The following is a 25,976-nucleotide window of genomic DNA, read 5'->3' as shown; positions in this document are numbered from 1 at the left end:
CCAGCCAGGCGCCTCTAGATTCATTCATTCTTTCTTTCTTTCTTTCTTTCTTTCTTTCTTTCTTTCTTTCTTTCTTTCTTTCTTTCTCTTTCTTTCTTTCTTCTTTCTTTCTTTCTTTCTTTTTCTTTCTTTCTTTCTTTCTTTCTTTCTTTCTTTCTTCTTTCTTCTTTCTTTCTTCTTTCTTTCTTTTCTTTTCTTCTTTCTTTCTTTCTTTCTTTCTTTCTTTTTTAAAGATTTTATTTATTTCTTCATGAGAGACACAGAAAGAGAGAGGCAGGGACACAGGCAAAGGAAGAAGCAGGCTCCACACAGGGAGCCGATGTGGTACTCAATCCTGGAACCCCGGGATCACTCCCTGAGCTGAAGGCAGATGCTCAACCACTGAGCCACTCCGGTGTCCCTAGATGAATACTTTCTTTAGGTAAACTCTTGATTGGACTTACTTGTGATTTAAGAGGAGAAAGACCATCTCCTCTATACGAGTTGCGTATGTAACATTTATTGACCATCTTCTCTGATTCAGGTGGCATGTTAGGTATTAAGGATACAAGAGGAACAAATAATGTCTATTCCATTAACAAGAAACTTTAGTGCAGTGGTTCTCAAATCTTAGCCTTCTAAGGAGTTATGTGAGGGTATTAGCTGAAATGCAGATTCTGGAGTTCTCATCTACCCCAATTTTAAAAGTCTGGGGTGGAGCCAGGAACCTCTATTTTAGCAAGTGATTCTGATGCAGGCAATCCATTGATAAACTTTCATTTTTATTTATTATTTTTAAAAAGATTTTTATTTATTTATTTGACACAGAGAGAGAATATAAGCAGGGGGAGCAGCAGGCAGAGGGAAAGGGAGAAGCAGGCTTTCTGCTGAGCAGAGAGCCTGAGGTGGGGCTCCATCCCAGGACCCCAAGATCATGTCCTGAGCTGAAAGCAGATGCTTAACTGACTGAGCCATGCAGGTGCCCCTATTGATAACACTTTTAAAACACAATATTAAATTCTTTTAAATGTTTTATATTTGTTCCTATAGTTCTGTACTGTTATGAAGTTTTAAAAAATGCTATTTCGAGGAAAATGTTATCTAACCAGTTTCCTTTTCCATAATCTTTTTTTCTAACATATTTAAGGCAAGAAATCTCATATTCTGAGATTACCAGTTAAGTATAAGAAGATTTAAAGTAGGGACGCCTGTTACTGACTCCAACTTGCCAGCCATAGACATTCTGTATTTTGAACTCATTGAGGAAAGTGGTGTGTTAGAAAAAGAGCAGGAAATGAGCAGAATAATGATTCATGCAGTGGTTGCCAGAAACCTTGCACTTCAATTAAAATATCTTAAAAAGGATGTTTTTCTCTTAATAGAAAATAATTACAATGACTTTCCCTTCTAATTTGTATTTTGTTTTTTTAGTTCTAATTTTTTTTTAAGATTTTATTTATTTAACATAGAGACAGAGAGAGAGAGAGGCAGAGGGAGAAGCAGGCTCCATGCAGGGAGCCTGATGCAGGACTCGATCCTGGGTCTCTAGGATCACACCCCAGGCTGCAGGCGGCGCCAAACCGCTGCGCCACTGGGGCTGCCCTAGTTCTAATTTTTTTAAATAGTTTATTCCTTTTTTTTTTTTTTTTTTTTTTTTTTAGTAATCTCTCTATCCAACGGCGGGCTCAAAGTCACAACCCCGAGGCCAAGAGTTGCATGCTCTTCCAATTGAGCCAGCCAGGTAGCCCCACTTCTAATTTTTATTCAAATTTTATTTCACTAAGATTTTCTCCCAACTATAAAAATGTACTCCATAATAAAGAGTGTGGAACTCAAAGTTAGAGAATAAATTATCAACTTGGCTTCATGTGTGAAAAAAAATCACAGGATTTCATAAGATTCCCCTTCTTCAGTCGACTTCTGCAAGTATGGAAGATTACAGCACAGATCCCCATGAAGGATTGCAGCAGGAGGCTGCTGTATATAGCTGTGCCAGTTGTATAGTTCACAACCTGCACAATTGTATGTGGCAGCTCTGATTGCAGAGGCTGATTTCCCTACTTTCCTGGGCTTTGTGTTTACAGACTAATGTGAATAGAAACCAAAAAAATATATTTCATCAATGGAGAGCCCCAGTTATGCCCTCTATGTACTGGCATGTAAACCGTTTGCTTTTAGAGCAAAAAGTAAAAACAAAAATTTTTTTAATCCAAATATGTCCAAGGCCAGTCAATTGTATTATTAAATAAATAAATAAATAAATAAATAAATAAATAAATAAATAATAAATGCAAACAAAAAACTCTAAGTCAACATGGAGAAGTATCTTGTGTTATTTAAGACACAGAGTTTTGGTAAGGTTTCTGAAGCCATGGTGGTAGTGATTCTCCTTCTAAAGTAGGCCTTTCATTCGTTCACTGTTAGGATTGATATTTCTAAGCATGGCTCCTAACTTCATGCATTTGCTTTATCTTAGCATATGGGTGAACTCATAGATTCCCTTCTTTGACCAAATGCTTGGTTATGATACTATACAAGTTTATACCCAAGCAGAATGTTTTATTTTTATTTTTTAAAGATTTTATTTATTTATTCATGAGAGACACAGAGAGAGGCAGAGACATACACAAAGAAGCAGGCTCCTTGTAGGGAGCCTAATGTGGGACTCGGTTCCAGACTAGAATCACGTCCTGAGCTAAAAGGCAGACCCTCAACCACTGAGCCACCCAGGAGTCCCTAAGCTGAATGTTTTAAAGAGCAAATTTAAACAAGATTTCTTATAGCAATCCAAACTGGCTTTATTATTAACCAAGGAAAACTAGCAGCTTTTATACCTTAATCATTCCATGGATTCTGTAACTAAAAACTGAAAAGTGCCTGTGTTAAAGTATTATTGATATAATAGGTTATTTCCTATTCCAGTGGTTATTTCCACGGTGGGAAATGTGTGTCAACGTTGAACTTGGTTAGGGAAGCTGAGTGCCCTGGTACTGTTTCCATTCTAGTTGTCCTCTCCCCAGTTAACCTCACATAAGTTTTTTTGTAGAAAAACCCTATTTTTCCTTGAGAAGCTACTGTGCCTACAGCCAGTGAACAACGAAGCCTTTGTGGCATTACTCCAGCCAGGAGGTCAGGTTAGGCAGTAGCGTCCTATCTCTGGATACCTGTGTTGCTCTTCGCTGGCAAATAAAAGAATTTGTTATCTTGCAAAAAAAAAAAAAAAAGGAACTAATTCCAAATCTGAGAATACAGCGTGGAAACATAATCAAGTAACAACATCCTCCATTGTAATCTTCTCTTTTGTAACCAGGTTCAATAACTGCTGTATGAATGGCTAGAAAAACAGTCATCAACACCTCGGAATCTGAAGTGTGTACAGATGGTGCACTAACATTGTCTTAAACTATATCTACCCTTTGGGCCATGACGCCCTAAAGTCCATTGTAACAGATTGGTTTCTCTTGTTACCAAGAGCTGCTTAAAATCCAAATGCCCTTGGAGCCTTGACATTTGTGTAGTGAAAGCAACAATAATATGAATATAACATTTGTATACCAATTTTGAGCAAAAATTCTTAAGATGTATTCTAAGGTTCATGGGATCTTACGATTAAATTACATTGGGAATTGATAGAATCAAAGTCAACCCACCTGCACTTTTCAAAACTCTGAAGATCTAGTGTGCTTTGGGAATCTTCAGAGAAAATTCTAGTAGGCAGCACTCCCCCCAGTGTATCCTACCAAAGAAGGAGAAATTTGTGGGATTGATGTTTTACTGGACATGTCCTTCTTACATCTAGGCAGAAAGAGTGTTAATATGGGTATGTGACAAATGGAGTCTGTGAGGATACCATGGGAAGAGTAAAAGAATTAACAACTCAACTCCATTTTGCTTCTTCCTGTGGCCCACTCCTGGCTGCTGTGGGATGAAGGTCCCGACAATGACCTTCACCTAAAAAGACCAAGTGAATTCAGGATACAGAGCAGGGGAAAGGACACCTCAAGTGGGTATCGTAGCCAGTCTGATTCTACTTGAGGAGACTGTTACTCTCCTTACACTCCTTTTTTCCCCAATGGATGTAAAAGTAAATCTGGAAGGCCTGAGAGATTACTTCTTATTGGGGGACTCACAGGTTTCCTGAAGCTCAATGGCAGATCTAGGTTCCATGAGACTTGAAAGTTACCCAATTTGTAGGTAGGAAGGACTTGTTAGTAGAAAGAATACAAAATTAGGAACAAAAGCAACTATTTAAAATGAAGAAAGGAATCACAACAAATTAGATGTTTTAAACTGACACATACCATGAATATCACAAAGTCTAGGGAAAACAACACAAATTTGATTAACTGCTTGACACATTTCTATTTTTAAAGTATATTTTTTGCTGCATGCTTGTGGTTTGCCTCTTCATGGGAAGGTTTCCATTTCCTCTTCATAGGAAGTCCATTTTACATGGACTAGAAAGGTAATCCTGCCTTTCCTCTACACAAGCTTGAAATCTGTTATTTAAAACTTAGAAAAGTTTCTTTCAGCATCAAAATTTATCAGAAATGTCAAGTAAAGTATCAGGGTTATTGTCAAATTTGGGGAAACTTTTACCTAGTTTCTTCATATATGAGATTTTAGAGCATTTCAAACATTCTCGTCAGTGACTGACTACTCATTGAGTTGAAGACCCTCACTGAACAATTTGTCACTGATGTCCTATTATAGTGGTTGATCGACAAGCTTTATGTTGAACCCTGTACCTTCACATCATGGTGCCAGGTGAATTAGCATAGTGGGCAGTAGGAGTATCCCTGGAAACAATTCCTACACTGGCAAGAACTCAACCATACACAAAACCTCCTTAATGTGTGAACCTCCTTGATATATCCCACTTAATTCAAACTGAATGTGTCCTCAATTTAGCTCTGACTTAGCCTGATTCCCCAACTATCCATGCCATTCCAACACACTCACCTGTCATGACGGTGGAAAGTTCAGAGGGGCAAGAACAATGATATTTATTAATTGCCATTAAAATATCTCAATTGTGCAAATTTTACAAAAATATATGACTTTGTGAACGAACACATGTCCAGGATTTCTCCCAAGGCCTTGGAGGGATCCATATAAGTGAGGAGGTTAAAGTGTAGGTTTCATCAGCATCAGGGTAAATTTGCCTCTGAGGTTCACACCCTTTCAAAACCAGGTGTCTCTGAGTTGGATCTTCAATCTGCATCAACTTGAACAGTTGTATCTATCTTGATAGTTGCATCTATCCCTACAGAGACCAAGAGTATGGCAATGTGTCAGCAAAACAGTACATTTCACAGCTTTCCTTACAGCTTGGGGTGGCCACGTGAGACAAGTTCTAGTCAAGGAGACATTAGCGAAAAGTCACTGAATAGAGATTTCTGAAAAATCTCTTCCAGGTTTTAGCTAGCACATACCTTTTGCCCTTTGTCACTTTCTTCCTGCTTGGAATTCAGGTGCAATGCCAGAGGTGGAGCAGCGGTCTTGTGACCACAAAATAACATGAGTGCCAAACACCATGTGCTAAGATAGAGATGCAGAAAGATAGAAAGGCAGGCTTCTGGACTGATGTCACTGTTTACCCTCACACTCCTCATTACATGAAAAAAAATTATTATGTTTTTCTGTTATTTGCTGCTGCATACAATTGCAAATTGAAACACTTCCTATAATAGTGATTTTAATTAAGGATCCAGGGAGATAAAATTTCTTTTGCAATCCTCTGTAGAACTTTGAACATTTAAAAAATTTGTTAGCCTATGCAATAAATAATGCACATTATTTTCACAAGTCTTTCCCATATTTCTCATTGACATTTTAAAATCAAGAAATAGGAGCCCCGGTGGCTCAGTGGTTTAGCGCCGCCTTCAGCCCAGGGTGTGATCCTGGAGACCAAGGATCGAGTCCCATGTCAGGCTCCCTGCATGGAGCCTGCTTCTCCCTCTGCCTGTGTCTTTGCCTCTGTGTGTGTGTGTGTGTGTGTGTGTGTGTGTGTGTCTCATGAATAAATAAATAAAATCTTAAAAAATAAAATAAAATCAGGAAATATTTGAAGTCTTAAAACTATGGTACTGTCAATGTTTGAATTGATTTTTCAATTTTATTTAAATTCTTTTGCTTTAGTCTGGTTGCATAGAAATTTCACTTAGGATGTGAAATTTCACTTAGGTTGGTCCATAGTTGACTTATATATTTCATATATCTTTATTTTGTCCTTTTATAAAATGGAAATAATTACTGGTTCTTATAAACACAAATGATGTAAATGAGTTGTCATTTCTCTGTATACCACTGATAGGTATTAAATATTACTCTTATGAGATATTTTGCTCAGTTCCTAATGTGCATATGAGGATCCTGTAAAATAAGAGTTTAAGAGTGTCCAGATTATTGGTTAAGCTAAAAGACTAAATTTTTCAGGGTAACACTTGAGAATTGATCTTATTTTTGCCGAGAGCTTATCAGATATTCTTCACCCAAATCAGACTTGAGGGATCAATGAATTTTATTTGACCTTCATAGCAGGCTTAAGGGCTCTTTATAATTCACCCATATCTGTTTTTATATTTCATGTCATGCATATAGGTTCCTCACCCCTCCCATGACTTTGCAATTCAGTCCAAAGTTTACAATCTGTCACACAGTTGCCCCTCAACATGAAGTTTCCTTTTGCTGTAGAATATGCTACTCTATTCTTTTATTTGTAAACGATTAAGTCTCTACTTACAATAAATTACTTATTAGTCCATTCATTTATTCAACAATTATTTAATGAGGGCCATGATATAATGGATACAGTTCTAGGTCTTGGGAATGCAGTGCAAATTGAGCTGACAAGGATCTTGTTCTTATGAAGTTGACATTCCAGCCAAAGTGGACAATAAACAATACTGTTTTACAACTAGGCAATGGGCCTAGGGAATGGTGGAAACTGGTTTCCTAAAAATCATGATCAGAGTAACCTAAAACCCAGCAGCCCAGAAAATATCTCCCTCTTGACTGAAATGGTCTTGTGCTCCCTTCTTAAAATTTTCTCTTGACCTTCAACTTATGATACTGGCACAAAATGTAAGTGCTTATTAATAGGTTAGAGTCATGAACAAACTTAGGAAGGACTTGTGAACTATTATAGACTTTTAATGAGTATTGAATCATAGAATGTTAAAACTGGAAGGGAATTTAGAGATAATTTGGAAACCATATTATCTAGAATCCACTTGGATTATCAGTTTAAACAATTAGATTTTGGACCCTGATGGGCTGGGTATATTCCAGGTGTATATATTCCAGGCCAAGATATCTTTCCCAGGTGGTGCCAAATTGGGGAGGTTTCTGGAGGTAGATGCCAAAATATGAAGGAGACTCTGAGTGGGTGGATTGATGGAAGAAAATACTAAAGATGGTTTGTTTTTCCTATTTCTATCAGAATTAACTTTACCTGGACCAAAAAAAGAAAAAGAGATATCTGATTTAATGACTTTACTCTCTTACCATTTGCCTTTCATCAATTATATAATACAGAAAAGTAGAAATCAACTATGAATGGTGATTACAAAGTAATCGGATTATTTAAACCCATATAACCTACACATTATGACAAGGTGTTCCTGCCCCCATTACTTTGCAGTTCCAATTCATAGTGCCTTTCAGGGCTGGATTTCTTCTAGCCAATAGGAAATCAAAGATAAATAAAATCAGCTTCTTTATGAGGTCACTGTGGGCATATTAGGCAGGATAATTCTTTGTTGTACTAGGTTATCCTGCTCAGTGTAGGATATTCAGCATCTCTGGCTTCTAGACACTAAATGACAGTAGCGCCTCCCTCTTGTCATTATGACAATCAAAAATTTCCCCAAACACCCCTACAAGGGCTGAAGGGCTGCACTGTCCTCCTGATTGAAAACCACTGGTAATGGGAAAAAAATAAACACATCACTTCCATATCACACAATACGAGGTTGGCTAAATATTTGTGTTCATTGCTATGGGAACACAGAAGAGGGGCACCTAACCAAATCTGGTGGTTCTCACAGGCATTTAAATAAGGGTTATTCCTATCAAAATAATCCAATAATACCATTCTATTCAAAATATTTAAGAAATTCTTTTCTGGATTACTTTTAGAGCCTGAGTCATGTTCTTTTGAATTTGTTCAACGTAGGAAACTTTCTTCCTTTGGAAACATCCCAAAGTTGCTTGTAGCCAAGTCTTGTGAATAAGATGAGTGAACAAGCTGGACAATATTATTTTTAGGTAAAAATAGTTTCACAGAACACAAAATTATGAGCTGACACTTAGTGGCTATTAAATTATGGAAACCACCTAGCCCAGGTTTTAATAAGAGGCACCACTTATTTCATTATTTTTCATACTCTTATTATTATTACAAGATTGTTAGTATTCTGTTAAGCACATGGATACATAAATGAAAGACAATTCCTGCCTTTGAAGAGATCACTATCTAGTGAAGGAGGTAGACAAGTAAACCAACAATTGCAGTTGTAAGTAAATGCTAGAAGAGATGTATTTGTGCTGCTATGGGAGTGCAAGGGAGGAGCACTAGTTCAGTCTAACAGTGAGGAGTGCAGAAAGTCTGCTGAGGGAATTTGATGCTCTGTCTGAGTTTTGAATGTACAGTGCTAATTGGCTTGGAGAAGAAATGGAAGGTATTCTAGGCAGAGGCAGCAACATATCCAAAGATACAAAGGGTTGAAAGTGTGGTGCACTCTGTGAGCTTCAAGTTCTTTGATGTCTGGAGCAAAGGGGCAGGAGATGACACTGTGAGATAGGCAGCATCCTTCATCATACCATTTTTATGCACCTTACCAAGGAATGTGGACTTTGTATTGAAGATGAAGGATGACCATGAAGGACTTAAAGGGTAGAAATCTGATGATACCTTTATTTTAAATCATGCTAGTAATATATGGAAAATAAACTAGAGGGTGAAGCTGGAGAAAGTGGTTAAGATGCGAGGAAAGAGAAAAATGATGAGGTCTTTAAAAAAGAGGTAGGGTTGGAGATTAAAAGGCACCTGTGTGGCTCAGTCAGTTAAGACTCTGACTCTTGATCTCAGTCAGGTCTTGATCTCAGGGTTGTAAGTTCAAGCCTGGCATTGGGCTCCAGCTACGCATGGAGCTTATTTAAAAAAAAAAAAAAAAAAAAAAAAGGAAAGGAAGGATTCAAGACATTAAAAAAATTATAAAGTAATGGTAATTAAAACAATATGGTTTTGGGTCAGGAAAAGAGATCCATGCTGACCAGTGTTATCAAAATAAAGAGTTCAGAAACCAACATGTGCATGGGAATTATTTATGCAATAAAGATGGCATTTTAATTTAGTAGGAACAGGAATGGATTCTAATTAATAAGTTCTAATTAATAAGTTACCAAAACCTGGTGCCTTAAACAGTACAAATTCATTATCTTACAGTTCTATAGGTCAAAGGTCTGACACAGATATCAGTGGACGAAAAGTGAAGTGTCAGCAGGACTGCATTTTTTCTGGAAGACTATAGGTAAGCCTCTATTTCCTTGCTTTTCCCAGTTCTAGATGCCACCCTTATTCCTTGGTTCTTGGCCTCCTTTTCCATCTCCAAAGCTAACAGCATTGCATTTCTCTAACCATTCCACAGTCATGTTTCCCTCTGACCACAGCCATGAATAATTCTCTGTTTTTAAGGATTCATGTTATTAGATTGGGCCCACCCAGATAATCCAGGATAATTTTCTCATTTCAAATTCCATAACCTTAATCACCTCTGTAAAATATCATTTGCCAGGTAAGGTAATGTTTATAAGTTTTGGGGGTTAGGGTGTTGACATCTCTTCTGGGCTATTATTCTATCACAAGTGAAAAAAAAAAGACAATTTAGATTCTTACCTCACACCATAAACAAATAATAAATTATTTATGGATTAAAGATCTACCATAAAAACAAACAAAACTACCAAAGTATTAGAAGAAAATATAGGAGGATATCTTTAAACAAGAAGATCTTCCTGGATAGGATGAGAAACCAAGTGGTCATAAATAAATTTATGAGGCAGACTTGACCCCATAAATATTTAAAACATCTGTACAGTGGGGGATTCCTGGGTGGCTCAGCGGTTTAGTGCCTGCCTTCAGCCCAGGGCATGATCCTGGAGCCCCAGGATCGAGTCCCGCATCGGGCTCCCTGCATGGAGCCTGCTTCTCCCTCTGCCTGTGTCTCTGCCTCTCTCTCTCTGTGTCTCTCATGAATAAATAAATAAAATATTTTTAAAAATCTGTGCAATAAAAGTCACTACACAAAGCTACAAAATTAAGAGACAAGCATCAGACTAGGAAAAAAAATACTTGCAACATATACAACAGATAAAGATAATATCCATAGTATGTTAAGATTATTTCCAAAACAAATAAGGAAAATCCCAAGCTGATAGAAAAATGGGTAAAAGATAAAACAGATGATTTAAAGAAGAAATAAAAGTAAACAATAAAGAAGAGGGGGAAGCTAAATTTATTTATTGAAAATAGTATTTAGGAATTTCTATATATGTGCTAAATATTTTTAATTGATTTTATTTATTCATTCATGACAGACATAGAGAAGAGAGTCAGAGACACAGGCAGAGGGAGAAGCAAGCTCCGTGCAGGGAGCCCGATGTGGGACTAGATCCCAGGATCCAAGATCACGCCCTGAGCCAGCTGAAGGCAGACGCTCAACCACTGAGCCACCCAGGGGTCCCTATGTGCTAAATCTTAAAAAAACAAAACAAAACACATTCAGAATAATGTTTCCTGGGCAGAGAGGTGAGATAGAAAGGAGCATGCTGGGAACTTTAACATTATTGATATTCTATTTCTCAAAATGAGTGGAAATTCATAGACACTCATCTTTATTTTTATTTATATTTTTTAAGATTTTATTTATTTATTCATGAGAGACACAGAGAAAGAGAGAGAGAGGCAGAGGGAGAAACAGACTCCATGCAGGGAGCCCGACGTGGGATTCGATCCTGGGTCTCCAGGATCGCGCCCTGGGCCAAAGGCAGGCGCCAAACCGCTGCGCCACCCAGGGATCCCCTCTTGGAATTTCCTAAGTCATAAGAGCAGGAAAGGTGTCTTGATATTCATTACAAACCCCTTTTAACCACAGGTGATTTGGAAAGCCCTGTAGGATGGGGGCTGGTTGCTGGTGGAGCCAAACCTGTAGTTAGGAGGTTGGAAATTTAGTTTCACCCCTCAGATATCTTTATTTTATTTATTTATTCATGACAGACACATACACAGAGAGAGAGAGAGAGGCAGAGACACAGGCAGAGGGAGAAGCAGGCTCCATGCAGGGAGCCTGACGTGGGACTTGATCCCGGGTCTCCAGGATCATACCCTGGTCAAAGGCAGCGCTAAACCACTGGGCCACCAGGGCTGCCCTGGGTATGATTTTATTAATCATGCCTGTGTAATGAAGTCTCCATAAAACTCAAAAGATGGAGTTCAGTTTGTGAACACATAGAGATGAGGGGAGAGTGGCACACCTAGAGATCATGGAAGCTTCTTGACCCTTACCTCATGTCTTGCATATGCATCTCTTCCATCTGGTAGTTATCCTTTTATAATAATCTAATAAACATAAGCAGATGTTCCTCTGAGTTCTATTTGCTGCTCTTGCAAAGTAATCAAACCTGAGGAAGGGGTGGGAACCCTGGTTTATAGCTAGTTGGTCAGAAGTACAGGTAACAACCTGGACTTGCAAGTGGCATCTGAACTGGGGAGAGGCAGTCTTGTCAGAGTGAGCCCTTAACTTGTGGGATCTGATGCTTTCTCCAGGTAGTGTCAGAATTGAGTTAACTGTGTCATGGTGCTAAAAAACACATATTGTCATGTTGTACCCAGTTGTCACGTCTCTCTCATCTCTTTTACTCTGAAAGAGTTCTTCAATCATTCCTTAATTCCATGACCTTGACATTTTTTTAAGACTACAAACCAATAAATTCGTATATCTCTCAATGTAGGTTTATTTGAAGTTTCCTTATAATAAGACAGATCATCCTGGAACATCAGAGTGTTGAAGTTGGATTCTTCTTATTGAATCCCAATGGGTAGCCCACAATTTCAGTTTGTCCCATTTCTGGTGACATTAATTGGATCAGTTGCTTAAGATGGTATCTGAGAGGTCTCTTGACTGAAAAATTACTTCTCCACCCTTTTATTTTATTTTTAAACTTTTTTTTTTTTTGAAGATTTCATTTATTTATTCATGAGAGGCAGAGACACAGGCAGAGGGAGAAGCAGGCTCCATGCAGGGAGCCCAATGTGGGACTCGATCTCGGGTCTCCAGGATCACGCCCTGGACTGAAGGTGGCACTAAACTGCTGAGCCAGCAGGGCTGCCCTCTCCACCCTTTTATAATTAGTATTTGAAAGAGGTACTTTGAGACTGTGTAAGATTTTGTTTCTCGTTCCACTTTCACCCTTTGGTAATAGCATCCATTGATGCCTCTTATCTGAATTATCACTATGCTGATAGCCAAAAAGTGACTTTTTTTTTTCTAATTCCATCATCTCTTCTACATTTATTAGTACAAAGAGTGCAATGTCCCCATAACCCTGTCCCTAGAGATATCCATTACTAACATTAATTTTTGATAGCTTCATGATTTTTTTTCTCCAGATGTTCAGGTATATCAGGGAGAAGCCAATGGTTGGATTGATCCAGAATGAGTTCAGTGAATAACTGTTCAGAAAAATAATGAAGTTAATTGCCTTTCCAAGAGTGGGGCTGAAGTGATGGATTGTGAGGTCTGGCTGGACAAGTTAGGAAGTGAAGCCATCAGACCTAGAACATTGAAGTTAACCATGTTGTTACCATGGTGGAGAGCAGCTCTGGAGACATATGACAACTTTAGAGCACTTTGGTTCATGTGTTGGCTCGGTTTTTGACTTTGGATTTCTCAAATGCTCATTAATGCTTCAGGGTTTTTGTATTTACACCTCCTTGCTTAAGCACAAGAAATGATTCATACTAATTGAAGTCAAGAAATAAATCAACATTGCTTTCACTTGCGAGTCTGACAATTTGGGGGTCTTGGTGATATTATAGTTTTACACCACCAACTTTGATGTTTTATTTCCAGCTCATAAAAGAAACACCATATTTTGTTTCAGCTACTCTTTCCCTTAATGAGACAGTAATTCTTCTGGCTTCTGTTGAAAGATCAGAACAAATGGCAGACCTTTACTGTTTTTGTTCACAACACAAACAGAAACTTTCTTGTGCTCAAGGTTTCTTACAGAATGAATTTGTTCCTTGATCTAAATATAACTCCTCAATCATCATTATAAGAGTTAATCATCTCTGAACTTTTCAACGTTTTCATTAGGCCTATAGTTTTATATCTCATGAGGGGCATCTTCTCTAATTTTGGACTTGATGTTAAAGTCAAAAATACCTCCTAGCATTGTTTCTATGTCCACATACTCTTTCTAACATGTCAAGTGACTCATTTGCAGAATTTACATGATTGAAAATTTGGTTTCAAACCTTTGTCTAAATAACAGTCACTCATTTTTAAGCCAATGTAGAACAGCCTTGTGTGCTACTGGAGCAACAAGTTAAAACATGTTGCAATCTTCTCAGCTCCTACAGTTCCTCCTCTGTTTCCAGGAATCATAGGTCTCTCTAGTTTGCAGCACTACTATGTTACTAATCTGTGATTTCAATTATCTATGCTGAAGAAGAAATATATTAATATGGATACAACAGCTAATAATATGTTGGGGATTTTTCTCTTATCAGCTCAATATTTTAATTTCTATGACAAACACCACTTACTAACACACTGGGACCTGGAAGGTGGATGCATTCTCCTGCCTTCTCAGATGACTATTCTTTAATGGCTCCTTAAAAAGTTCCTTATTTATGAATTATGAAATTAATGGATAGAGCAAACACTGTCTGCTTGACTGTCAAACCAAAAACGACTTCATCTTCTTCTCTTCTTCCTTTTGTCATATAAGGAATGGAAGGGGCTAGCTGCTTAAATGTCAGACTCACAGCAACAGAGCCTGGCCATGTTTCAAAGCCTCTGAAAGATGTCTAGAGGACAAGTCGGGGACAGTGGAGGAATCCACACCTTCTTTAAACTTTTCTTACTCTTAGCTAGGATTCCAACTCACGTCTGTCTGATTCTCTTAACTGCTAGATTATGAAAAATTAGGTCTTTGAAATGAGAGCGAGAAAGAAAAAAAATGTCATCCTGTATATTCATTTGGTTTGGGAATAAAAGGGTGCCCTATAATTTAAAACAAGAGACAGGGATGACTCATTACAACTATGAAGGTTATTAAGGAAATGAATAAATCGGTCACACCACTACAACTGTTCTTGTCATCACAGTAGCATTGCCAATTTCCCTATACAGTCAGTAAATGCTATTCCATATCTTCTTATATGGAATGTAAGACCCATTCTGGTATAACAATAAATATTAGAATAGTCTTCAAATCCATCTTTAGATGAGGCTATAAAAAGCTGTAACTAGTGCAGGTGCAAGCTACCTCAGAAACTTGGAAGGAGCCATTCAAATATTACAGCACTGAAAATCCACTGAATTATCCAATGCAATAAAAAGTATATATAAAATTTAATAGTCATCAGTGTAAAAGTCCATAATATTTGAAAATTAAGAGTGTTCTGATAATGTTCAGTTAAATTGATACCCCAAACCAGGAAAGGGGTACAAAGCTTAAACCCACCTTATATTTCTTTAGTTTAATAAGTCTATAAATGTTTAACAAAAAGAATAAAAGCAAGGTACATTACAGCAGCTTGGTTTGAGTCCATTTAGACAAGTAAGATCTTAGGTTTCTTGATAATTTTCCTTATAAAGCTGACTGATTCTTAATCCCTTTCAGCTAATGAATTGCTTAAATATGTCTTGGTTATTTTGTCAGCCTTGGAGTTATCTTTTCACTGTTGTTTTGCCTGTTCTAGAGCTTTTGTTACCACTGTTGTCACAAAGTTTGTCTGCACCCAAGCCTTCTGTTTCTTTTTCAGGGAAAAAGAAAGACAGTCAGGCAGTAGGAAATGGTGAGGGCACACTCCCCTTCAGCTCTTGTCTGTAATCAAAAGCTCCATGACATTCCATACTGAAATTAAGGGGCATAGTCTTTGGAAATGGAAAAAAATAAAAGTCAGTGTGCAGACAATAAAAGTCAGAGCAGTTGAGACCATGGATCCTGGCCTCAAGCAGACCTGGGGTCCTATTCTTGTTTCTTCTTTAATCCCTGTGTGACTTTAGACAAGTTTCCTAAGCCCTCCAAACATCAGCTTTCTCATTTGTAAAATGAGGATTACTGGGGATCCCTGGGTGGCTCAGTGGTTTAGCACCTGTCTTTGACCCAGGGTGTGATCCGCTATATTTGCATCGTTGAGAAGATACAGGTTTTGGACAAAACTTTCTCCAATATCTTTGATACTTCTTTTTCTTTGGTGAACAGTTCTGTTTCTTTTTGGGTTTTTTTTTAAGGTTTTATTTATTTATTCATGAGACAGAGAGAGAGAGAGAGAGAGAGAGAGGCAGAGACACAAGCAGAGGGAGAAGCAGGCTTCCTGCAAAGAGCCCAATGTGGGACTTGATCCCAGATCCCGGGATCACTCCCTGAGCCAAAGGCAGACACTCAACCACTGAGCCACCCAGGTGTCCCGACAGTTCAGTTTCAAATTTTATTTTTCTTTCCAGTGACTCCCTCTCCACCCTCAAGACTACAGGGTTCTTCATTCCAAGGGAACTCACAATAGTGTTTGAGGTGCAACCAGGGCTTTGTCCCCTTCGTACCAATGAAACTCTATTTCTTCTATTCCTCCTCCTCCTCTTCATTCTTCTTCTTCTTCTTCTTCTTCTTCTTCTTCTTCTTCTTCTTCTTCTTCTTCTTCTTCTTCTTTTTAAGATTTTTTATTTGTTTATTCATGAAAGAGGCAGAGAGAGAGGTAGAGACATAGGCAGAAGGAGAGGCAGGCTCCCTGCTGGGAGCCTGATGTGGGACTTGATCCAGGAACTTCAGGATCAGACCTGAGCCGAAAGCTGACACTCAACCACTGAGCCACCCAGGTGTCTCTATGGTGCATTTCTTCTATTTATTTGGTAACCAGGATATAATTTTTTGGGTCCAGGTATGTTAACATTTATTCTAATTATTTATATGGTAATTCAGTGCTCCCAGCCCATTATATTACTTATTGAGTGCCTACCACCATATTTCATTGAGTCTAAAACACATTGACTATTGGTAGTGGGTGGGGGAATTGGATGAAGAGGGTCAAAAGGTATAAGCTTTGAGGTATAAAATAAATAAGGGGCGATCCCTGGATGGCTCAGCGGTTTAGCGCCTGCCTTTGGCCCAGGGCGTGATCTGGAGTCCCAGGATCGAATCCTGCGTCGGGCTCCCTGCTTCTCCCTCTGCCTGTGTCTCTGCCTCTCTCTGTGTATCATGAATGAATAAATAAAATCTTTAAAAAATAATAAAATAAAATAAAATAAAATAAAATAAAATAAAATAAAATAGTACCGGAGAGGTGAAATATAACATGATGACCATAGTAACACTGCTGTACATGTATATGAAAGTTGCTAGGGAGAGTAGACCCTAAAAGTTCTCATCTCAAGGTAAAACATTTTTTCTTTTTCCTTCTTCTTTTTTTTTTTTTTTCTCTTTTTGGTAAGTATATGAGGTGACAGATGTTAACTAAGCTTATTGTGGTAATCATTTCACAATATATGTAAGTCACTATGTGGTATACCTTAAACTTATACAGTGCTATATGTCAATTACATCTCAATAAAATTGAAAGGAAAAAAGTAAAATACATTGACTATAATGTTCACTTTTATTTTGTATTATACAAAGACAAAAACACTGCTAATTTCACTATGTCCATGCCATTAATTTTAAGAGGCATCCCAATTTTAGATATGTTAAAGATAAAAACAGGTGATGGGAAACCAGATATACATAAATAAAAGTTGACCCTCAGGGAGCTTGCATTCTAGGGTGAAAAACACCGACTACTAACACAGAAAAAATACATATATGTAATATAATTTCAGATAGCGAAGAAGACGTCTAGAGAAAAATAAAGCAGGCACCTGGGTAGCTCAGTTGGTTAAGGGTCAATTCTTGGTTTTAGCTCAGGTCCTGATTGGAATCCCTGCTCAGCGGGGAGTCTGCTTTCCCTCTTTCACTCTTTCTGCCTCTTCTCCCCATTCACTCTCTTTCTTTCTCTTTCCCCCTCTCTCTCCTTCAAAAATCAAGAAATGAACCTTTTAAAAATATAAAGAAAAATAAAGCTGGTCAGAGGGAGAACTACAGGTAGAGTGGTTGAGGGGGGTTTCTCTGAAGAGGAGACATTGGTGCATAGACCTGAATGAAGTGAGGAAACAGGCCATGTTAAGTTCTGGTGGAAGAGCTTTCTAGGCAGAGAAAACAAAGTGCAAAGTCCTGAGGTGGGGGGCCCCTAGCTGGCTCAGTCAGTAGAGCATGTGACTCTTGATCTCCAGGCTGTGAGTTTGAGCCCCACAGTGGGGGAGGAGTTTACATTAAAAGAAAAAGGCCCTGAGATGGGAATGTGCCAGCTCTGTTTCAGGAAAAACTTTTAAGAAAGCCAATGTAGTAAAGCAGAGCAAGCAAGGCAGAGAGGATCAGAAGGAAGGCTGGGGATGTAGACAGAGGCCAGGTCATTTGTGAACAAAACCTGGATTTTCTTCAAAGCATGAAGATAGGTACTGAAGGTTTTTCTTTTCTCTTTTTTTTTTCTTTTTTAAGATTTTATTTGTTTATGAGAGACAGAGAGAGAGAGGCAGAGACATAGAGGCAGAAGGACAAGCAGCCTCCCCATGGGGAGCCCAATGTGGGACTCCATCCTAGGACTCCAGGATCGCAACCTGAGCCGAAAGCAGACACTCAATCACTGAGCCACCCCTGCCCCCTCCTGAAGGGTTTTAAGCAAGAGAATGAGATGATCAATTATATATTTATTCAAGATCTCTCTGGCCACTGTGTGAGAAATGAAGGGGAGAAATCCAGGAGTGGAAGCAAGGACCCAATTACCAGTAAGAGATAATAATAGCCTAGGCTAGGACAATAGCCTTGGAGGAGAGGAAAAATGGTAAACTTTGGAAAATTCTTTTAGTGTACAGCAGATCAGGATCGAATTGTATGGATGTGGAAAGTGAAGAGAGTGTAGAATCAAAAATTATTCCTAGGGTTTTAGAGTGAGCAACTATTAAATAATGGGACCCTTTCTAGAATAAGACTGGGGAAGGAGTGGGTTTGGGGGCAAAAATCAAGAGTTAAAATTAAAAAAAAAAAAAAGAGTTAAAATTTAGATATGCTTGTCATTGGATAGGCCAAGGGAAGCTGCTATGAACCAGTTGGATATTCGAGGTTGAAGCTTAAAGAGAGGTCAGGGCTGGGGCCATATATTTTGGACTAATCTGCATGGAGAACACACTTAACTCCACCCAAGGTGATCCTTAACACTGGCCCCATATTAGAATCACTTGGAGACTTTAAAACCTCTGAAATCCTGGCTCTGCCTGAAGACACTCTAATATAAAAAGGGCCTGGATTTGACATGTTTTAAAAAGTTTCTCCAGTGATTCAAATGTGTAGCCAGACTTGAGAACCAGGACTAAAGGAAATGAGGTAGCTGATGGTAAAAAGAGGAGGGGCAAGACAAGAAGAGAGGGAAGCAAAAAACTAAGCCTTGGTGGGCTCCAGCATTCAGTGGATCATAAGAGGAGGCAGAGAGTCTGGCAACGGACCGATTGAACAAATGAAGCCCTCCAGGTAGGAGGGAAACTCGGATCATGCCCTAGAGGTAAAAAAAAAAAAAAATAGACAGAGGTTCATGGTGGAGGGAGTAATCAGCTGAGTCAAATCCTGCTAGAAGAACTAGTAAGATCAGGACTGAGAGTTAACTATTAATTAGGCATGATGATTGTGTTGCAAACAGAACAGGAGATAACAAATGCTCTTCCAGTCTTTCTTCATTGCATATACACATATTAGACAAAATTGGGGGTTGTGAGATGTTTGATAAATCAGAGAATTGAAAAAAAATCATTGAAGATGGTAAAGGTGATAAAATATTACTGAAAGTTTTATTCTAAATCTACTACTCTGCCTCCCCATTTTTTTTAAGATGGTGAATCTATGAATAAGTAGCCACTAAGTTTGGGCACCTGAGAAAAAGCAAAAAACTATCACTCATATTCTATTGTACTAACACAACCACCATTATTTACTCAGTCATTCACTTTCATTTAGTGAATTCCTACTCTGCAGCAGACTCTGTGCTGAGGTCATAGAAATAAACAACACAAATCTTTGCCCTCAAGTAATTCAGGGGCTAGCGGAGGAAGTGGATACGTTAAAAAAAATTACAAAACAAAGCCATAAGTGATGTGATAAAGATTATTATATGCAATACACTGAGGGAGCAGAGAAACTAGGGAAGTTAAACATCGGGTATTAAATTATAATTATGAAGAGTACCTTGGCAAACTAGAAAATTGTTCTTTTTTTTTTTAAAAAGATTTTATTTATTTATTCACGAGAGACACAGAGACAGGCAGAGACACAGGCAGAGAAAGAAGCAGGCTCCCCGTGGGGAGCCTGATATGGGACTCAATCCCAGGACCCTGGGATCATGCCCTGAGCCAAAGACAGATGCTCAACCACTGAGCAACCTGGGCATCCTGAAAATGGCTCATGTTCCAACTTTAGTGACAAAAAGAAGATGGAGGGGATCTCTGGGTGGCTCAGCAGTTTAGCACCCACCTTCAGCCCAGGACGTGATCCTGGAGTCCCGGGATCAAGTCCCACATCAGTCTCCCTGCATGGAGCCTGCTTCTCCCTCTGCCTGTGTCTCTGCCTCTCTCTCTCTCTCTCTCATGAATAAATAAAATCTTAAAAAAAAAAACAAAAAACCAAAAAAAAAACCAAGATGGAAAGTTAGGTGTTCCCCATGAGTCCAATCATGTAAAAATGTGATCCCTGAAGACTTCCCAGTCAAGGAAAGGTGTGACCTGAGTCTTAGACAATGGGCCAAGCAAATAAGGTCAGGAAAAGTGGAGGACAAAAGAGAGTTCTGAGGTGGAAAAAGGCAGGGGAGTGAAACACAGAGTATAACCTGTTTGGCCACTGTAATAACTTTGGTGTGACTGGAGTGTGGGCTTCTGATGAACCAGGCATAAAACTGGAAAGACAGGCCAGTAATAACAAGATAAAAAAGATAAAAAGAATCACATAAACTATATTAGAGAGTTTGCACTTTATCCAATCACTTACAAGTAGCCACAGAAGACTTTTAAAGTGGAAAAGCAGGCTCAGAGTTGGTATTACAAATATAATCATAAGCAGCTGGACTGAAAGGGCCTGAAACTGAAGGATGGAACACCAGTTGGAAAGCTTTTGCAGGGCAGCCCCGGTGGCTCAGGGGTTTAGTGCCACCTTCAGCCCGGGGTGTGATCCTAGAGACCCAGGATCAAGTCCCATGTCAGGTTCCCTGCATGGAACCTGCTTCTCCTTCTGTCTGTGTCCCTGCCTCTCTCTGTGTGTCTGTCATGAATAAATAAATAAAATCTTTAAAAAAAAAAGAAAAGAAAAGAAAGAGAGCTTTTGCAATAATCTAGGTGGGTAATAATATAGGCAATGGCAGAAGGATAGATGGATGGATGGATGGATGGATGGATGGATGGATGGGACGAATTCAAAGGCTCTTGAGGAGACCTTGCGGACTTAGGGAATGGTAAAGGATGGGGATGTCGGGTATGAGGAATGAGGGGAAACAAGAATGACTCTCAGATCTCTGGTTTGGATAACTGAATCCCTACCCCTGTTCCTATTCCTGGCCACCTTTCTACCCAAGATAACAAATGTAGGAGGAAGAAATTGAGGGACTCATGGAACATCCAAGAGGACATGTGAAGTGACCAGTTTGAATATCCTGGAGTTCGAGAGAGATGTGCGGGCTGGAGATACAGATTTAAGAGTCATCAATACATAAGTGATTCTTGGAGTTACAGGAATTGATGAGACCAGGCAGGGAAGATGTATGTGTATCATTTGTGTGTTTTCCTTTCTAGTTATTTTCTTCTAATATATCTTTAATTATAATAATCAGGTGTACATAATTTTCCTTTTCCTTTTTGTATTTGACATTATACCAAAAGCTTTTGTCATGTTTCACAGAGTTTTCAAAGCAGACATACCAGTGGCTGAATAAAAACACATCAAAGGATATGCTATAGTTATAGTTGACTTTAGTTCTGATAAACATTTTTATTCATAGTTTTCCCCCCACTTTTTTTTTTTTTTCTCCTTAGGACAGATTCTCAGAAATGAGAATATATTTGTCTGTTATATAGGTAATATGTGTTATACATGTATATCCAAATTACATTCCAAACTGGTTGTACCAGTTTTTCCTTTATACAAAACAATGCATAAGAATACAAGTTTAGAGGAGGCTGGCTGGCTCAGTGGGTGGAATGTGTGACATTTGATCTTGAGGCTACAGGTTTGAGCCCACATTAGGTGTAGAGATTACTTAAAATTAAATTGTATTAAAAAATACAAGTTTAACTAGGTACTTGCCATAATTTGGTATTATATATTTGTGGCATACATATATTTTTGTTATGTATGTTAAATATTTTATTGAAGTAAAATATAGGTACACCAAAATGTACAAATCTAAGTGTACAGTTTGATGAATTTTCAAAGTGAACACACTATGTAACTTGAAACTTAAATCAAGAAACAGCACATTAGGGCAGCCCCCGTGGCTCAGCGGTTTAGCGCCGCCTTCAGCCCAAGGCGTGATCCTGGAGACCAGGATGGAGTCCCACGTCAGGCTCCCTGCATGGAGCCTGCTTCTCCTTCTGCCTATGTCTCTGCCTCTCTCTCTCTCTCTCTCTCTCTCTCATGCATAAATAAATAAAATCTTAAAAAAAAAAAAAAGAAAAGAAACAGCACATTACCACCACCTCAGAAGTCTCCCTCACACACCCTCAAAGGTAACCACTGTCTTGATTTTTAATGCCATAGAAGGGTTTGCCTGTTTTTGAACTTTATGTAAATGGAATCGTGTAGTATGTGATCTTTCTTGTCTATCTTCTGTTGTTCAGCATTGTTTGTACAATTCATCCGTCACTGTGTTAGTCATCCATTAATTCTCATTTCTGTATAGTACTCCATTGTGTGAATGTTCTGCAATGTATTTATTCTGGTGGACATTTGAATAGTTTCTGGTTTGGGGCTACTATGAGTAGTGCTGCTTTATGAAATTCCTATAGATGTCTTTTGATGAATACATGTATGCATTGCTGTTGGGAATATTCCTAGGAATAGAACTGACAGATGCAGCATATGTATATGTTTCGTTTAGTTATACTGCCCTCAGTTTTTAAGGGTATCACTTTTCAATCCCACCAAATGTATGGGAATTCCCAGTGCTCCACACACTTGCTGACATTTTGTCTTTTTCACTTTAGTCTTTCTGGTGAGTGCTATCTCATTTGGCTTTTATTTGCATTTACTTGTTAACTCAAGATGTTTAGCATCTTTTCTTTTTTTTTTTTTTTTTTTTTTTGGCCATTTGGCCACTTCTCTTTTGTGAAGTAACTTCGAGTTTTTTGTTTATTTTTCTACTATTTTGTTTGCCTTTTCCTTATCGATTTGTAGGACATTTTTGTTGTTGTTGTTTTACATATTCTGAATACAAGTCCTTATAAATATATGTATCGCCAATATATTTCCCCACTCTACGTTTGTTTCTATTATCTTAAATCAAATCTTTTGGTGATCAAAAGTCTTTTGGTGATTATATTATGTATATACATATATATTTTTTAAGACTTTATTTATTTGAAAAAAAAGACTTTATTTATTTGAGAGAGAGAGAGAGATAGCAAGAGAGAGAGCACAAGCAGAAGGGAGAGGGGGAAGCAGGCTCCCCACTGAGCAGGGAGCCTGACATAGGGCTTGATCCTAGGACCTTGGGATCATGGCCTGAACCAAAGGCAGATGCTTAACCAACTGAGCCACCCTGGCTCCCTTGTGATTATATTATATTAATATAGTTTATCAAACTTGTTCATTATAGTCAGCATAATTTGTGTCCTATTTAATATACCTTATATCTTTGCCTACCTATAAATCATGGAGATATTTCCCTATCTTTTCTTTTAAGAACTTTATTTTTTATTTTCATATTTAGATCAACAATCCATCTGGCCTTTATTTTTCCTGTGGATATCCATTTGACAGCCTAATTTATTGAAAAGATTATCCTTGGGCTACCTGCCAGGCTTAGTTGGTAGAACACATGACTCTTGACCTCAGGTTTGTGAGTTCAAGCCCCACACTGGACATAGAGCTTACTTAAAAAAAGAAAAGATTATTCTTTCCCCCATTCCCCTGAGTATTAATATTTTAAGGTTTGTTGTTGTCATTTTTCCAGTTTAACATATGGAAAATGGTACCTCTTTGTTTAATTTGAATTTCTTGGTTATTTGGGCAGTTTGACATTTCTCTATTATATTAATTAACACAAGACAGGCTATATATAGCAAATAAAGCACCAAATTTCAGAGGCTTAAAACAACATAGGTTTTTTTTTTTCCTCATCCAAAGTCCATTGCCAGTGGGTCAACTTATAAGGCAGCTGGTCTCCCTGCAGTGGCTGGGAGATCCAGGTCACTTTCATCTTGTGGCTTCATATTATTATGTGGCTTCTGTAATCTCTGTTAAAAGAGAAGAGTGTGGTGGTGGCATGCAGACTTTCAAATCCTGGTCTGCCTGGGACACACCTTATTTTTGCCCCTGTTCTATTGTCTATACCTGGAAACATGGGCCCCTGACCTTGAAAGGAACCTGGGGATAGTTTTCCCTTGTTCTCAAGGTGGAGAGGAAAACTAGGAGAGGTAGTGGTTCTACTACATTCCCATCATTAAGTAATCATATTTTTCATTTTGTGAATTGCTGGTGTCTATGGCATACACAAGGAGTAACTAATGTTTGTATTAAATGAAAATAACCTTTAAAATGTCTTCCTTGAATTCCATTGTAACCTAATACTGCTATCTCTAATATATTGCAAGCTTGCTTACTACATTTTTACCCACTCTTTCTTTTCTAGTCTTTTTGTGTTATTTTATTTAGATGTATTTTTTATAAGCAGCAAAGTATTGGATTTTAATTTTTAACACAAACTGAGAAGCTTTTTCTGTTAATAGGGAATCTAAATTTAATAACTAAACTTACAATGCTTAGTCTCTCTATTGCCATGTTTCTGTGCCTTTGCTTTCATGCTGTTTCTTTTCAGTTTTGTCATTTGCTCTGCAGACTTGGTTTTGTTTGCTCTTATTTTCTACTGTGATTTGAGAAGGTCGACATTCCTCTGATTCTACTGGTGGGTTCCTGAGAGTTTTAAACAAATACTTTTAAAATCTACATTTGTTTAATTGTACCAATAAAAAGTCAAACAATAACACTCAGAAGTTCTATGGGAAAGGAGGCACCAAACATCTTTTCCCTTATCTCCTGTTAATGCTTCCTTTTGTTGCTCTTTATTAATCTAATCTGGGGTAGTAAATCCAGTCATTTGAAAATATACAAGTTTTTTTTTTCTCATTAAGTAATTGTTATTCCTTTAAAACATTTAGATAATACCCAGTTGTACAAAGGCCAGCAACAAAAATCTGCCATCATTCTATCACACAAAGACAACCACTGTTAATATTTTAGTATACTTCCTTTCAATTTTTTTTCTTTTTAGATTTTATTTATTGATTTGAGAGGGAGAGAGCACAAAAGCAGGGGGAGGGGCAGAGGGAGAAGGACAAGCAGATTCCCCACTGAGCGGTGAGCCTGAGGCTCCATCCCAGGACTCCATGATCATGACCTGAGCTAAAGGGAGAAGCTTAACCATTTAAGCCAACCAGGTGCCCCTCTTTTTTAATATACACATTTTATATGATTGAGACTATATTATATATAAAGTTTTCATATTCTGCTTTATTTTCTGAAATCAGCAAATCAGCCGTTGGTTATTATAAAATCTTCATAATGCATCTTGGATGAAAGTTTATTTATTGTTTATGGGGCGGGGCAGAGGAGAGCTTAATCGACTCCATCTGGCACAAGCGGGGTGGGCCGTCTCCTGATCGATTTTTTCGTGACCTAAAAAATAAAAATCAAAAAAAAAAAAATACAAGAACATCTCAAATCATTTTTTAATTTTTTTATTTTTTTTTTTTCCCGCCAAAGCAGCTGCTCGATCTCCTGTAGATGAACTTAAAATCAAGAATAGGGCACTCAACCGACTGGGCCACTCAGGAGCTCCTTCACAATCATTTTAATGACCTTATTATATTCTATAAAGTAGATGATCCATAAGTTATTATATACCTTTATTGTACATCTAGGTTATTTTCAACTTTTTATTATTATAAATAATGTTGCAGGTTATCTTTGTGCAGAAAGAGAAAACTCACATTTTTTTCTAATTTAAGATTATTTTCTTAGAGGGGCACCTGGATGGTGCAGTTGGTTAAGCACTGGATTCTTGGTTTCAGTTCAGGTCCTGATCTCAGGGTTGTGAGATCCAGCTGCTGGTGGGGCTCAGTGCTCCACATTCAGCATGGAGTCTACCTAAGACTCTTTCTCTACCTGCCCTCCCCAGCCCCTGCACCCTCTCTCAAAAAAAAAAAAAAAAAAAAAAAGGATTGTTTTCTTAGAATAGATTCCCAGAATGAAATTAGTGGATCGAAGGAATATTTTTTTTTTAAAGATTTATTTATTTATTTGAGAGACAGGGTGGAGAAGGGCAGAGGGAAAGGAAGAAGGAGGAAGCTGACTCCTCATTGATGATAAAAGAGCCTTAGGAAGGGCTGGATCTCATGACCCTGATATTCAGACCTGAGCTGAAA

General features: G+C 38.1%; 1 long non-coding RNA gene across 2 annotated transcripts in view; it reads left to right on the top strand.

Moving 5' to 3' along the window:
• LOC111094284 overlaps positions 1-21,658 on the top strand; it is a 35,821-nt gene extending 14,163 nt beyond the window's left edge. Inside the window, exons 1-3 of one of the 2 annotated variants that reach the window (XR_005384686.1) lie at positions 7,682-8,250; positions 9,431-9,515; positions 20,912-21,658. This is a non-coding gene — a long non-coding RNA (uncharacterized LOC111094284). Of the gene's footprint in view, positions 1-7,681; positions 8,251-9,430; positions 9,516-20,911 lie in introns of those variants that run through there. The other variant, XR_005384687.1, reaches the window with a different exon arrangement.
• The last annotated feature ends 4,318 nt before the right edge of the window (positions 21,659-25,976 follow it).

This window comes from Canis lupus, chromosome 36 (genome assembly GCF_011100685.1).
Source record: "Canis lupus familiaris isolate Mischka breed German Shepherd chromosome 36, alternate assembly UU_Cfam_GSD_1.0, whole genome shotgun sequence".
NCBI lineage: Eukaryota > Metazoa > Chordata > Mammalia > Carnivora > Canidae > Canis > Canis lupus.
This window is presented reverse-complemented; position numbering and strand designations above follow the sequence as displayed.